We start from the raw sequence: 13,902 nt of genomic DNA on the forward strand, positions 1-13,902 counted from the left end.
GGCTCAACATAGCTAATGTGACACACTCCTACATGATTGGTGTGGCAACCAGGACTGTACATTGCCTAAATCTCATCTGACGACATACATTCCAAGTCCAGTGAGGGTCACAGTTCACAACCATGAAGAAATCACCTAATAGTCAACACTTACCCCCTTGTGGCTGCTGTGCTGCCTTCAAGCGCCCATCTAACTCTGGGCAGGCCACCGTCAGTATGTGGGCCATTGGGGGGGTCAGGGTCCGAAAGTCACCCCTCCCATGTTGGGAGGCCGTCCCCACCTGGGCCTTCGCGGTCTTCCGGGCCCAGAGTCTCAGGTTCTCCCACCGCTTCCTGCAGTGGGTGCTCCGCCATCTATGGACTGCCAGGGTCCGCATTTCTTTGGTGATGGCTCTCCATAACCCTTTTTTCTGGTGGCGCTGACCTGCATGGGGATCATTCCGAAAATGGGGGACATGATGTAAATAATACCAATACAGCTGTCACCTTTGGCGACACACAACAAACACGGACCATGCACACTGCCAATATCCCACACATATCATGTGCATGCAAAACACCTGATCAGTCATGACATGTCAATGTGCACTCACACATATCGTCAAACACCACCCAACATGTGGGACAAAGGACGTTGTACTGACCTGGAGTGCATGTGGTGGACAATAGAGGCAACATTAGGTTGAGTGGGATATAGGACCCCGCTCAATTACAAGATCTTCTCAGTCTATCTGTAGTGACTCCACCCTGGCTTCATGTGCTACCCTGTTGCCTTTTGGGGTAAGCGTGCCGAGAGTGCATGTCACCAGATATACGACAATTTGACACCAAAGCTCCCTGCCCACTGAGCCCTGTTGCACTGCATAGTCCTGTGGCTGTGAGGGAGATCTGAGTTGGGCACCCCTGTTTGTTGGCCATAATGGGGACAAGCTTCATATGCTGGGATCCCGATGTAAAGTAGACAAATTCAACAACTATACCTCAGATGCTGCTAGAAGACTCGCAGCTGGAGATCCACTGTCAGTACCCTCTACCTCCCCATATGCACACCAGATACTACAAGCCATCCAGGCATCTTGTGATGCCCTTGACTCTCAAAAAGGGGAAGTTGGCATCAACAGTGCCCTGCTGCATCACGATCTTTGGAAAGGGGCGGGTGATGGAGGTGGAGAGCCGAGTGTCCACTTTTGAGGATGACTCGTTGAACTTGAAAGCTAAAGTAACTACACTTTTTTCCACCGTTCGCACCCTCTTGGCCAGAGCTGAATACATAGAAAATCTTTCCTGCCTGAGCAACTTATTCACAGAGGGATTTGAGACCCCCGCTCAGAGACCTTCATGGAAAACTGGCTCACATCTTGGATCCATGAGGGGTCTCTGTCACCATGGTTTGCAGTGGAGCGGGGACACTGGCACAGAGTCCCCCTCTGGGGGCCCCTTCCAAGCTGATCATTGCCAAGATACTAAACTTCCACAACCGTGATGACATTCTTTGGGAAGCCCTTGCTAGAGGCAAGCTCTGCTTCCAGTCATCCCAGTGGAAATATTTTGATACTGTAAAACAGAAACTCAAGGCTATATTACAATAAATGCTTCTCTTCCCTGCATGGCTATGAGTTGTTCACAGATTCTGCTCCCACTTCTTTGATACTCCAGAAGTGGCCTGGGAGTGGGCAACTGAGCAACATATTCTCTAACAATATGAACCTCCTGAAGATGCTGCATGAGTGGACACGGACACTTCACGTCCAGTCATTACACGCTCACAGACCCGAAACTGCCCAGATTCAAGGGTCAGCGGAGGGGCCATGGCTGCTCCCCTGTCTCCTCATAGACAGATCCTGGCAGGTCCCAGACAGGGATTTCTAACCCTGTTGCTCCTCTGCTGCCCTCTGGACATCCGAGGTTGTTAATGCCACAGCCTCTGATGAAGATGACCACCTTGTGGCCCCATAGTGAGCGTTTAATACCTTGGTCACTGGCTCAGGGTGCCTTACTTATGACTTGGTTTTTGCCTATTTATCCTACTTAGGAGAAGGTCCACCTCAAATACCCTAACATGTTTTTATTTCAAATGTTGGATTATGTTGGGGGACAGATGCTTCACAAAAGGAAGTAGGGAGTGGCAAGTTGCTGGGAAATGTTGAAAGGGAGTATGTTTGTATTGTCTTGTTTCACTTAATTCCCCTTGCTCCAGTGAATGCCTTATGCTCCTCACTGCTCCATCTATGGTGGACTCTCCTGTCGACCCCTGTTCTCCTAGGTAGTATCCATCATGAAATTGAATCTAGTCTCATGGAATGTAAACGGCCTCCTAGACTGTATTAAATGTACACCTGTCCTTAAATTCCTCCGCTGACATCAGCCAGGCGTAGCTCTTCTACAGGAGACTCATCTAATGGGCACCCTCTGCTCATTCCTGCTCCGATTTGGTTATGATCATGTCTACCAGTCTGGCTTCGCTAGGGGGTCCAGAGGAGCAGCAATTCTTCTCCACAAACATCTTCCCTTAGTGACTACTCAAGTCTTCCATGATTCCCTGGGTAGTGACTGGGGCCCTAGAAAGGAAACCATAAAACCTGCTGAGCTTTTACATACTTCCCCAGCAACAGGGGCAGACCCTCCAGGATCTCACTACAGTGATTACTAGTTTTCTATATGGGGTGATAAACCTGGGGGGATTTTGGTCCAGATGTAGAAGAATCCACTTTGCGATTCTCTAATAGCGATTTTTAAGAAATAGCTATTTCTGATTCGCAAAATGGTATGTATCATATTTGCGATTCGGTAATAGCGATTTCTTAAAAAACGCAAACGCTATTACCGAATCGCACATAGCGATTCTGAGCCCATTTGCACTTATTGGCCTGTAAGCCCATATTTGCGAATTTTTTGCATTTCCCCAATTGTGAATTCCTAACTGGAATTCGCAATTTAGGAAATGCAAAACCCCAGGGTGCTGGGGGCCTAAGGCCCCCTCTGCTGCACCCCAAAAAAATATTTCAGGCTATGTAGGGCGCACACATGCCAAAGGGGCATGTGTGAGTTACATGTCGATTTTAAAAATGCATTTTTAATGCATTTTAAAAATTTGCACATGGTTACCACCAAGTTTTACTTGATGGTAATTGCGATTCCTAAATGCCCTATTCGCATTAAGGAAAAGCTAGATACATGTGCATAAGAAATCGCAAATAAGGATTCCTTATTTGCGATTTCTTATTTAGAGAATCGCAGTTTGCGATTCTCTAAACGTGCTCGCAATTTTAAGGAATCGCTATTGTAGCGATTCCTTAAAATTGCATAGCGAATGCCTTTCATACATACTGAAAGGCATTTTTGCATTCGCAAACTGCCATTTGGACCATTTGCGAATGCAAAAACGCTTGATACATCTGGCCCTTTATCACTATGTACAATCTTGACTTTGAAGTCTCTAGTCATCCCTCGCATGACCAGCGAGCCCTCTTTAAGACTTTGAATTACAGAGCAGACTGCTTCGGACTCTGCAAGATTTGGAGTGTGTGAAACCCTCGAGAACAGGTGTATACCCATACCTTGGAGTCTACTAAACCATGTCCCACATCCAGTACATATTCTTCCCGGCCGTGGATCTCTCAGCTAGACAGAGAGCCACCATGCTTCTCAGTGACATCTCGGACCACTCCCCCATGCTCCTCCTCCTTGAGATCCCAGCACAACACGAAACATCCATGTGGCTTCTGAACGCTTGGCTCATTGTAGACGAAGGGCTTTTGGACTGCCTCCCTTAGGAACTGCGCTCCTACTTAAAAACTAAAGAAGGGACGGTTTGTACAGTATGCTCTGGGCAGCGAGAAACCCACAATGCAGGATATAGCTAAATCCTACCTCAAACGCATAGACAGAGACAGGTATCAGAGCATTGCTGACGCAGAAGCTTGTATACTCAACACTGAGACCATGGCTGCTTTTAACACAACTAAATCACTGACCTGGCAGTTGGAAATCTATAGAGTGTCCCTACATCATCTGGCCTTCCAAGAGACCACCCAGTGCTGGTGTGCTACCATGCAACATTTATATGACTACGGGGACAAGATTAACATGCTCCAGTATCGGCTATCAAACAGACGTATTATCTGTAGACTTATCCCGGCCACTGGGTCTTTGGTCACCACCAGTGAGGATTTTGTGTTGATGTTTACAGACTACTATGAGCGCTTGTATGCCTGACATCGGCAGCTGGCTGCTAAACTTGCTCGACTGTGGCTCACGGGTATACCCCTCCCCTGCCTGACACAACTCCACCAAAAGACTCTAGACGAACCAGTCCCCGCAGACAAAATCTAAATAGCCATCTGAAGGTTGAAAACTGGTAAGACCCTGGGCCCAGATGGCTTCCCTCTTGAGTACAGTTCTAAACTCCGTGACATTGTCACCCCACATCTTTTCCGGTTCTACTCTGGGGCAGTGAGGCAAAGGTCCTTTTCCCCTGAACGTGATCTTGCAACTGTTGTTGTTATCCTTAAATCAGGTCAAAAATCGACAACCTGTGCATCCTGTTGGCTCTTCTTATTAATTAATGCATTAAAATATATGCCAAAATCTTGGCGACAAGGCTCCAGTTGGTCCTCCGATCGTTAATCCACCCCAACGAGTGCAGCTTTATGCCAAACCGCAGCACCTGCCACTGTATTTGACAGCTACATGTGTCCCTGGCCCATGTCACAGAAATCACGGAGTTAACAGCTCCTTTACTTGGAGCCTTCGACACCGCCAACTGGAGCTACTTAGAGTTGGTGTTGTTTCGGATGGGCTTTGGTCCCCACTTCCGAAATATGGTGGCAACTCTGTATGCACAACTGACAGGCCAAGTCCTGGTCAATGGCATACTGTCTTGTGAATTCTGAATCAGGTGGGGTACATGGCAGGGAGGCCCCCTCTCTCTACTCCTCTATGCTCTTTTGTTGAGCCCTTGGCTCTTATAATCCACTGTGACGCCTTGTTGCTGGGGTGGAGATGGAGCAGAGCCTCTGAAGACAGGATTGCCCTATATGCAGATAATGTCCTCCTGTATCTAGCCGACCCAACAGTCTCTGGCCATTGGGCCCTGGAGCTCCTCTGCTTCTTGGAAGAAGCCTCAGACCTTTGATTAAACAGGAGGAAAATCACTTCTCATTTCTCTTCAAGGGGGATTACGTTTCATTAAACTGGCAGTCTAGCATCCCACTTCGCCATCTCGGTTTCATAATAATTGGGAGGCCACACCTCCGTAATACTGGACCTTGCATGTACTCTCAACCTCACACCCTTTCTGAAGGGAACCAAGAAAAGTCTAGTGACATAACAACACATCCCACTGAACATCTTAGAGTGGCAATGATTAAATGATATTTCCCCATTTCCTCTATATCCTGCAGAACTTCCCACTCCAAATTATGAATGCATGGTTCGACTAGATGGTGGCGCTGCTTCTGTCTTTTTTGTGGCAGGGTCACCCCCTCCCCCCCTTTGCATCGCGCAAGCCAAATGTCACCACACGGTGTACGACGGTGGCTTTGGGGTGGAAGACATCCATTTATATTATTGGATTATTGGGTGTCTCAGAGATTGGTCATAAATGATTGTCTGACCGGTGGGTGGGACGGTCTGGTGTGCCATCTTGAATCATCCAGCCTGAGCCTTGACGGGGTGATGCAGTACTTATATGGCCAGCCACTCCACCTTACTCTTCCAGTGGTCACTAGAGTGATCTTCCTGGTATGGAGGGCAGCAACGTGATTTCCCTGCTGGGACAGGCGTCTGACTTATCAAGCTTCCCTTTGGCTAGGATGATGGTTGGAACAGGTGACACATTTGGAGGGCTTCAGACCCTTGAACTCAGTCAGAATTACACTGTTGAGTGACGTATGACATGGATCTACTACATATTTATTCATTCACTGATCTCCAACCTCAATTTACCCTTTCCGGCACCCAATCCCACAGATACTTTTATCTGTGTCATGCCCTGTGTCACTACAGCGCCTGCCTGCTGGAGGTGCTGGCATTCAGCCCTTTGGAGGCACGACTGTTGTTGGGGGGACTGGGTCAAAGGGGGTATTTCCAAGATATAACGGACCCTCGTGTGCAACGCCCTGGAGACACTGGAACCGTTTAAACAGAAATGGGGGAGATAGGTGGGAGAACTAGAGGATGTTTAGTGGCACAAGGCCTGCATGGCTCCTAGGGAACTAGTGATATCCACAAGACTCAGACTGATCTAGTTATACTACTTGCACAGTACGTGCACATTACTTACATGACACCCCAAGGACAAGGAGGTATTATCTATGACTCCCGGTGTGCTCGCTGCAAATTCCTGGCAGGGAATTTTTCCACATGATCTGGCAATGTTTCAAGGTCACCCAATATTGGACCCATATAGGCAACACCCTATCAGCGATCCTTAGTATATCAATTGAACTGACTCCAAAGATTGTCCTGTTGGGTCTGATGGATAAGTTCAGAGAGCCACAGGGAAATAGGACGTTGGTGTGGTTGCTGGGCTGATAGCCAAAGAGACATTGCACTGTCAAGGAAGCTGCCAAGGCCACCTAGTCTGAAACTGTGGCAATCTATTATGAACTGGTGTGCCAAAGAGAAGGAACCAATTTATATTGCCCGGGGCTGTCCTCGGAAATTCAACAAATGTTGGCGTAAATGGTGGGAATACTACAGATTGTCCTACACATGAAATGCTGTTTACTAATGAAATTGGCTGCTGAGGGTGGAGGGTGGGGAGGTGGGGTTGGAACGGGATGCAGTGGCTATGTTTGTGGTGCTTTCACTACACCATCATTAAAACCATTAAAATGTGTTTATAAAAAAAGGTTAAATATTTATATATTATAGTTTTTTTAAATGTAATATTTGTAAATGTAATATCAAGTTAATATAGTCTATAATAATAGTTACATATTGATTTACATACATATTTTTATGACAGTATTGTGTACTTCTACATTTTAGCTGTCAGTGTTTTTCACTCTACATACAAAGTGTATAAAACCAATATTAGTGTCTTTCATATTTTTGGGGGAATATTTTTGTTGCTGATATTTTTTTTGGGCATATTTTTTCATACAGCCAATATTCTCCTGCTCACAAAGGCACCTGCTGCCACCACCCTTACCCTGTAGAGCAAACGTGGGGTGGATTACAGCAATAACAAGCCTCCAGACATGAGATGGAAACCTACCTTGTGTTAGGGTCACTAGCTCACCTTAGACGTCATCTTGTGGTGACTTTGTGTACTGGGTGCCTTATAAAGAGCCATAATACCATATGACAAAACGGTGTCACTATGTGAACTTACAAGTTCTTGGGATAGGGTTCACTCACAACTGGTGTAACAGCAGTCCAAACAATGTTGAAAAATAGATACCCTTGGGGTCTCCAGACAGAGGAGAGTTGGTACGGCTCTTCCTGAATGCCATTTGTTGTTTTCTCCAGTCTAGCAGCACAGTTTAGCTGGCTGTCTGGTGCGGGCATGTCCTACCTTTTACTTGTTTTGATAATTTATTTTACTATGGGACACATGAATGTAACCAACCATCTATCCTCATGAGGTTGAATTAACATTTGAACCCAGATAGGTGTGAGTGTTTGGCTCTGAACAATACAAAGTCAACAACATACAAAACCAAACAATACCATCATTAATCAACATTAGAGCCAGTAATTTATACGGCCCATGACCTATTTGGCAATGAATTACCACACCAGTTTAGTAAAGTTCAAGCATTTATTTGCCCTTTAGATTAACAATGCTAAGGTCACATAAATGAAGAGCAAAACCAAATTATAAAGATACATGAATAACACAGGTTGACCAAACCTTCTAAAGAAACTCAGCTTGTACAGAATATGGATCATTAGGCACTCAAGAATCACCATACAGAATAACAGCAACATCAGATGCACAGTTGAGATTGAATACATTTTGTTAATACAGATGTATTATTCACAATCAGTTATTTTGTGCAGCCAAATTCTGAATGTGACATTCTAACTATTACCTTAATTAGATTAAGCATGTTGGACTTCATGCAAAAAGAAATAGAAGACAAAAGCTAATTTGGAAAACACCTATCTATGGCGATAGCAAAAATAGCAGCTGGATTTTTAGAAGTGAAAAACAAAAAAACCTGCAAGAATGACAAATGCGCAATTTGTGTTATACCTCTCCTTAATGGGTTCAGCAGGCAGTGAAGTCTTCATCAGTTGAGCATCTTCATGGCCAGCTTCATTGGGCAGTGACAAATAGGGAAACAGTTCAGTAATGTTTGGTCTTAATGCATCTGAACTGTCAGTGGCACATAGCACATTATTTCACTAACAGAAATAAAAGTACATCTGAACACTGCCAGGAACAGGAAAGAATTGCACTTTAATCAGCAAGTTTTCTCTTATATCATTTGAAATAATTGGTAATTTTCCTTGGCAGTGGACAATTTCTCTCATTGGGTTACGGTACCTCAAATCTGGGATTGTGCCAATAGTAACTGTGTTTCAAAGATGCAGGACAGTGGGTCGCACGTCCACTTAAAAAATGTAACTTCAGTGTTACTTGCACGTTATTGAAGGTGGCTATACACTGTCCACAATGTTATTATTATTATTTTTTTTATAACAAAGGGTTTAATCCTTATAACTATGCATGTTTAAACATTTTACAACAAGTATATATTACATTTTGAAAAAAGTCATATTTTAGTCTAAGTCCCATATGTATCAATTTCAAGGCAATAGAAAACCCTGCTAATTATCTACAATTAACCTTGGAGCACTGAAGGATCAAATTATGTATTACCATCAATGTTACTAAATTAGGAGCCAAATAAAGCAGTCTAAAGAGCAATAGTCTGTGGTTACTTCAACACTGTGTTATTTCATCACACATTAACTCTGTCGGGACTAGAGAGGCACCTCATCAGTGCCAGTTTAACACCTGAATAGAGCATCAGAACCTATGCAAAGGATTTTCTACTATGCCGCAACAGGTGTGGTGGCACTTTACTTCAGTAACCTTTGATACATTTGAGCTAGAAACATTTTTTGGGTTGGAATCTGTGAATTATACAGCAGATGGAACATTATGTGGCAAGTGTGCTACATTTCTATTTTATATGAAAACGTTACAGTTCTCTAATCACATATTTCCAGTTGTCCAGGAAATAACTCCCAAGCTTTAAATCCACCATTTGTCGACTATCAGTATTATTTGTTTAGTGCAAGTCTTGTAAAGTGCTACATGCCACCTTGCCCACTTTCAAGCTCTTTAATTCACAGAAAAAAGAGTTTGTCAGAACCTCTTTCAGGAGGCCACAGGAGATGCAGGGGTTACTTGGCCAAACCATGGGGGTTGAGGTATTTTACTCCAGATGTCTCAGGGCCTGACCTGCGATGGATCCTTAGCAACTGGACCAAGTGCCCCTTCTGCACTTGACTCTCAGTGACAGACGTGAATAAGCAGTCTGAGGCTCCCTTGTGGGGAGATGTGGATGCAGATTAGTGAACATGACTCGTATCTCAAAAAGTGCGGAGCAGCAGCAATAAATGAAAGTTCTGCCAAATACTACTTTTGTAACTAAAAGAAATATTTAATTTCTAACTCTACTCATTGAAGGGAAGGTTATGCATTAACAGACAAAAGCACATTTCCCCCTTGAGGTTAGTGCTTTAGTTTTCATTGGGAAGTCCCTATCCCAAACGTTCATCACAATCACAATGTGATTGAGGTTATTCCCCATTCACTCCTGCCCGCATCAAGGGAATGCTCACTAGCAGGCCTTATCTCTAGAGCCCACTCTGCCTCTCCAAATAGTGTCAAGCAGCTCAGTAGCGAGTTCCGCAGTTCCCGCTAGGCACTTAACAAGTCTTACCTGCTCCTGCATGGAGGAAGCGTGCATCATCTTGGAGGGTGACTCGTCCCCTGGCACTCTTAACGGCTGTGGTCCTGCTCAAGTGAGTCAGCTGCATTAACAAATGCAGGCTCTCTCCTTAGCTTTTGTGGTGTTGCTCTGGAAGCAATCAAAGGTGTTTCTGCGCTCCTCCTGCGGGCTTAAGTTTCCATGCACCCAAACGGGGGAGGGGGGATTCCAATACTCCAGATCTTAATCCTGATGATGTGGCAGTGGTGCCACGGCGTCCTCACTCAGGCCACTGGGTTGGTTCAGTGACAGTTCTTCTTGCTCCTGATGCCCTACGTGTCACCGCTGCTCACAGTTCATAGCCTCCTGCCTGATCCACCTGGCACAGATATTCCTTGCAGCTCTTCCTGGCATACAGAGTTGATGCACCACTGCCACGTAATGCTTCAGCCCTCAATGCAGAGTATTCCTTACCACAGCGACTCTTCCTGGCATATAGGATCGCTTCTACGATGTCGCACAGGCTTGAGCCTTGATCCCATGGCAATTGTTTCCAAGGTGGCCCCTCTTGACTCACGGAGTCCCCGCATCAGTACCACAGAGGCATTTACCCTTATCTCAATGCAATCTTTTTGCAAGGCTAACTTCACAGTGGTCCTCTCCTGGAATATGGGGGTCGCTGACTCATTCCTACACATGGGCCACAACCCATTTGGTGCAGCAGCCATCTCCTCACACCTTGCAACAAGAGCCTGCTTGCAGGGCTCTCCACTGGACCGCGCTCCCTCCAACACTCTTCTTCCTCACAGAGCACACTGGACTTGGCAAGTAAGCAGGCACTCATGCTCCAGAGCATGTGGTCTTGGTTTCCCTGAGTGACGTCCTCTCACCCAGTAGGGAGACAAGCAGGCCTTCGCCCCTAGTTCTGGTTGCAGCCAGAAGTCTTGCAGAGCTTCCCCTCCTGACAAGGTTCATCTGGCTGCTTGGCAGATATCCAGATTTCTGGTATCTCAACTTACACTTCATAATTTAGGTGCTGGGTCTTGAGGTTTTATGTTGGGGTTCTACTTCTTTTGAAGTACATACTTCTCCTCTTCCTCTTGAAAAGCCATTATCACGGCAGGAGAGTCCGCAGCTGATAGTCCCATACAACACAGGCCATTAGAGTGACTAGAGTTCACACCTTAATGTCATCCACAGTAGTATGTGCATCAAAAGGTTATTCAGTTCCGACGAATTAAGTAGGACTGTGTATCTAGTCAGCATACGCTTCAGAGTTTAGTGACTCAGTCTACGTATGCCATCAGGAAATGTCGACACAATTCCTAGCTAGCTCACAGTACTCCATCTGAGCCCCTAAACACACCAGGGTACCAGATGGTATTTGCAACCTTGAACTTAACTACTCCGATTCCCAAGAAAATCATGGCCCTTTTGTTGCCACTCTCCGTACCCAAGATGAGGCACAAGAAAGATGCGGAAATATTTTATGGAACATTTATTGAAACATTCTTATTCTTGCATAAGAAATATGAGCTGCAATTATTAGGCAAACTAGACAAAGCATTGTAAGCAGCATTACAAAAATGATGAAATGGTAATGTTATTGAGTTGGTACACTCCTTTCTTACTGCCTACACTATTGAGAGCATAGTGGGAATACCCTCTGCCAAATCAGTTGGGATAGCCCGACCCCATACCTGGGTAAGATGTATGGGAACCCAGTCTGGAGTACTACAGGCTATTGTCCTATTCAGGGAAGAGGTCAGAATCAGCATTAGAGTCTGTATCTCGGTCACGGCGTCCCACGTTCCAGGATAATCCCAGTGGAAGTGCTCCTCTGCAGAATGTGGCACAGAGGCAGTTTTTAAAATAGAAGTACCATTCGTGTCACACTGTGTCAGAAGTGCAGGCCTGACGCCATGATATGTCGGCAAGTGTGAAGCTGTCTCCACAGACAATTAGAATATTTAGGACCTCATGATCTGTGTGCTTATACTTTGATAGAGTGCACAGACTTCAAGAAACAAGATGCATGTACAGTGACTTCTCAGTACCTTATGGCATGAGTAAAAGGCCATGTAAAAGGTCACCACTAGAGAAAAAATGCTAACTTAAAATGGGCATTTTTAAAATGGAGGCATTAGGTGAGCCCAATTATGGTTTACCACATCTCAGGCTCCCAGCCCCACTCTTTATGATTCCCTTATCAACCCCATTTTCTTCCTCAGATGATCCAGGCCCCATCCTTGTGTTCTATCATTGAATCAAAGAGCACCATATAAAGTATACAGGGGAGCCTCACTTTCTCTCCTCGGGTGTGTCCACCACAGCTCACAGGAATACAGCAAAACACAAATCTATCTGTGGGGAGTCGATTGCAGGTACCACCTCATATCTTCACCAGGCAGGCCTGGGCCTCCCAAAATTGAACACAGGGTCCTTCATGTTTTGTACTGGTACAGGCATGCATGCGCTCAGTGTACGTACACAGTACACACACTGTCCAGCAGTGTTACCTCCATTTATTGTGCCACCATAGGCACATATACAGGCACGCATACGCTCAGCACATATTCACTCTACACACACTGCTACCTACTGTAGCCTTTCTGTATTGTGCACTTGCAGGAAGACTTAGAACCAGTGCACACCTTCACCATGCATGCTGTGCCCAACACTACGTCCTTCATGCACTGTACACCTCACAGATACACATACACCCAGTAGGTGCACTCTCCATGCACCCGTTGCATAGCACTACATCTTTAATGCACTGTATTCCTTGTAAGTACACATACAACCAGTAGAAGCCCTTTTTGATTGCTCTTCTTTTGACCCTTGGGATTATTTGTGACCTTATAGGAAAAGGTTGGTCTTCTGAAGAAAAGTTTGAATTGGAGGGTTAGACGAAAGCTGCTTTTTAGCTGTGGGCACCGAACCCTCAAAAATCTTCTTCCATATTTAAGCCTCTCCCAATAGTATTGTTTGATTAGATGTACTGAATAAAAACACAGGTTTCCAGCTGGAATTGGCGGTATCAGAGTTTGAAAGAGTTATGGCTATTCTCACACAAATTAAAAAAATATTTTTTATGAATTTACACATTTCTTTCCAGCTTTAAACGCCCTATAGCAATGACCACAGAAAGGAAATTTGTTGTCGGCTGGTCAGCAGTCATGCCTCATTAGCCATGCACGCAAGGGTTCAGAGAAAGGAAACAGCAGAGTTTACTGTCGCCAACAAGATGTAAGACAGAGAGAAAAAAGTAAAAGTTGAAGTGGCCATTTAAATTGCACAGAATACCAGTAGTGGTCTAACTCTCTTCACTTTGGAGGTAATATCAGTCTGGGAACTTTTTCAGGAGACCCAGGGCACTCAGAGTTTACTAGTCTCAGAATTTGACAGTAAGATCCTTTTCCACTGATGTACTGAAGTTACCGTACTACTGAGCGCACAAAGTGCTCCCCTTTAGCACTTCACCCTTAGGGTAGTGAAGTTGAACAATCCAAGGAAGGGGCGTTGGCTAGAGACCTAGAACACAATGAGCTATCCAGCTCACCCAAAATCCAGTTGTTGCTTTATTTTAAAAGAGAATATACTTTATTGTAAAGCTATACAGCTATACAGCTTTTAGAACATTCCATCCACTGAGGGTAGAATGCTCTAAAATGAACAGGGAAAAACAGAAATATAATCATTGGACCGCTGGGATCAATGCTCAGTACCAGACATTATTAGCCTTAAGTCACTTGTCTTCATTATAGCTCCCAACATTCTAATGTTTGAAAATAGCCTTCTACCGTGCCATGGTAGGACATACTGGCCATAAAAGACCTGCTATAATATAGGCCAATAACAAGGAAGTGGGATTTAATGGCTGATATAGGCCACTATGTAGGGCCATGAGGCTATTAAGACATCCTGCCATATGAGGGCGGAATGTACTAGTTAGAAACAAAGAGGATTAATATCCCCCGGGGTGTTACGAAGCTTCTCGGGCTTTG

At 45.0% G+C, this 13,902-nt stretch overlaps 1 protein-coding gene and 1 long non-coding RNA gene across 3 annotated transcripts in view; one reads left to right on the forward strand and one right to left on the reverse strand.

Annotated features, from left to right (window-relative positions):
• Positions 1–13,902, forward strand: part of SAP30L (SAP30 like) — a 387,822-nt gene that overhangs the window by 159,796 nt on the left and 214,124 nt on the right. The gene's annotated exons all lie outside the window — the stretch shown is intronic.
• The window catches only part of LOC138245745 (uncharacterized), a 116,910-nt gene continuing 103,370 nt past the window's right edge, over positions 363–13,902 (reverse strand). Inside the window, exon 3 of the long non-coding RNA XR_011194163.1 lies at positions 363–423. This is a non-coding gene — a long non-coding RNA (uncharacterized lncRNA). The remainder of the gene's footprint in view (positions 424–13,902) is intronic.

The sequence above is a fragment of the Pleurodeles waltl genome, chromosome 7 (genome assembly GCF_031143425.1).
Source record: "Pleurodeles waltl isolate 20211129_DDA chromosome 7, aPleWal1.hap1.20221129, whole genome shotgun sequence".
Classification (NCBI taxonomy): Eukaryota; Metazoa; Chordata; class Amphibia; order Caudata; family Salamandridae; genus Pleurodeles; species Pleurodeles waltl.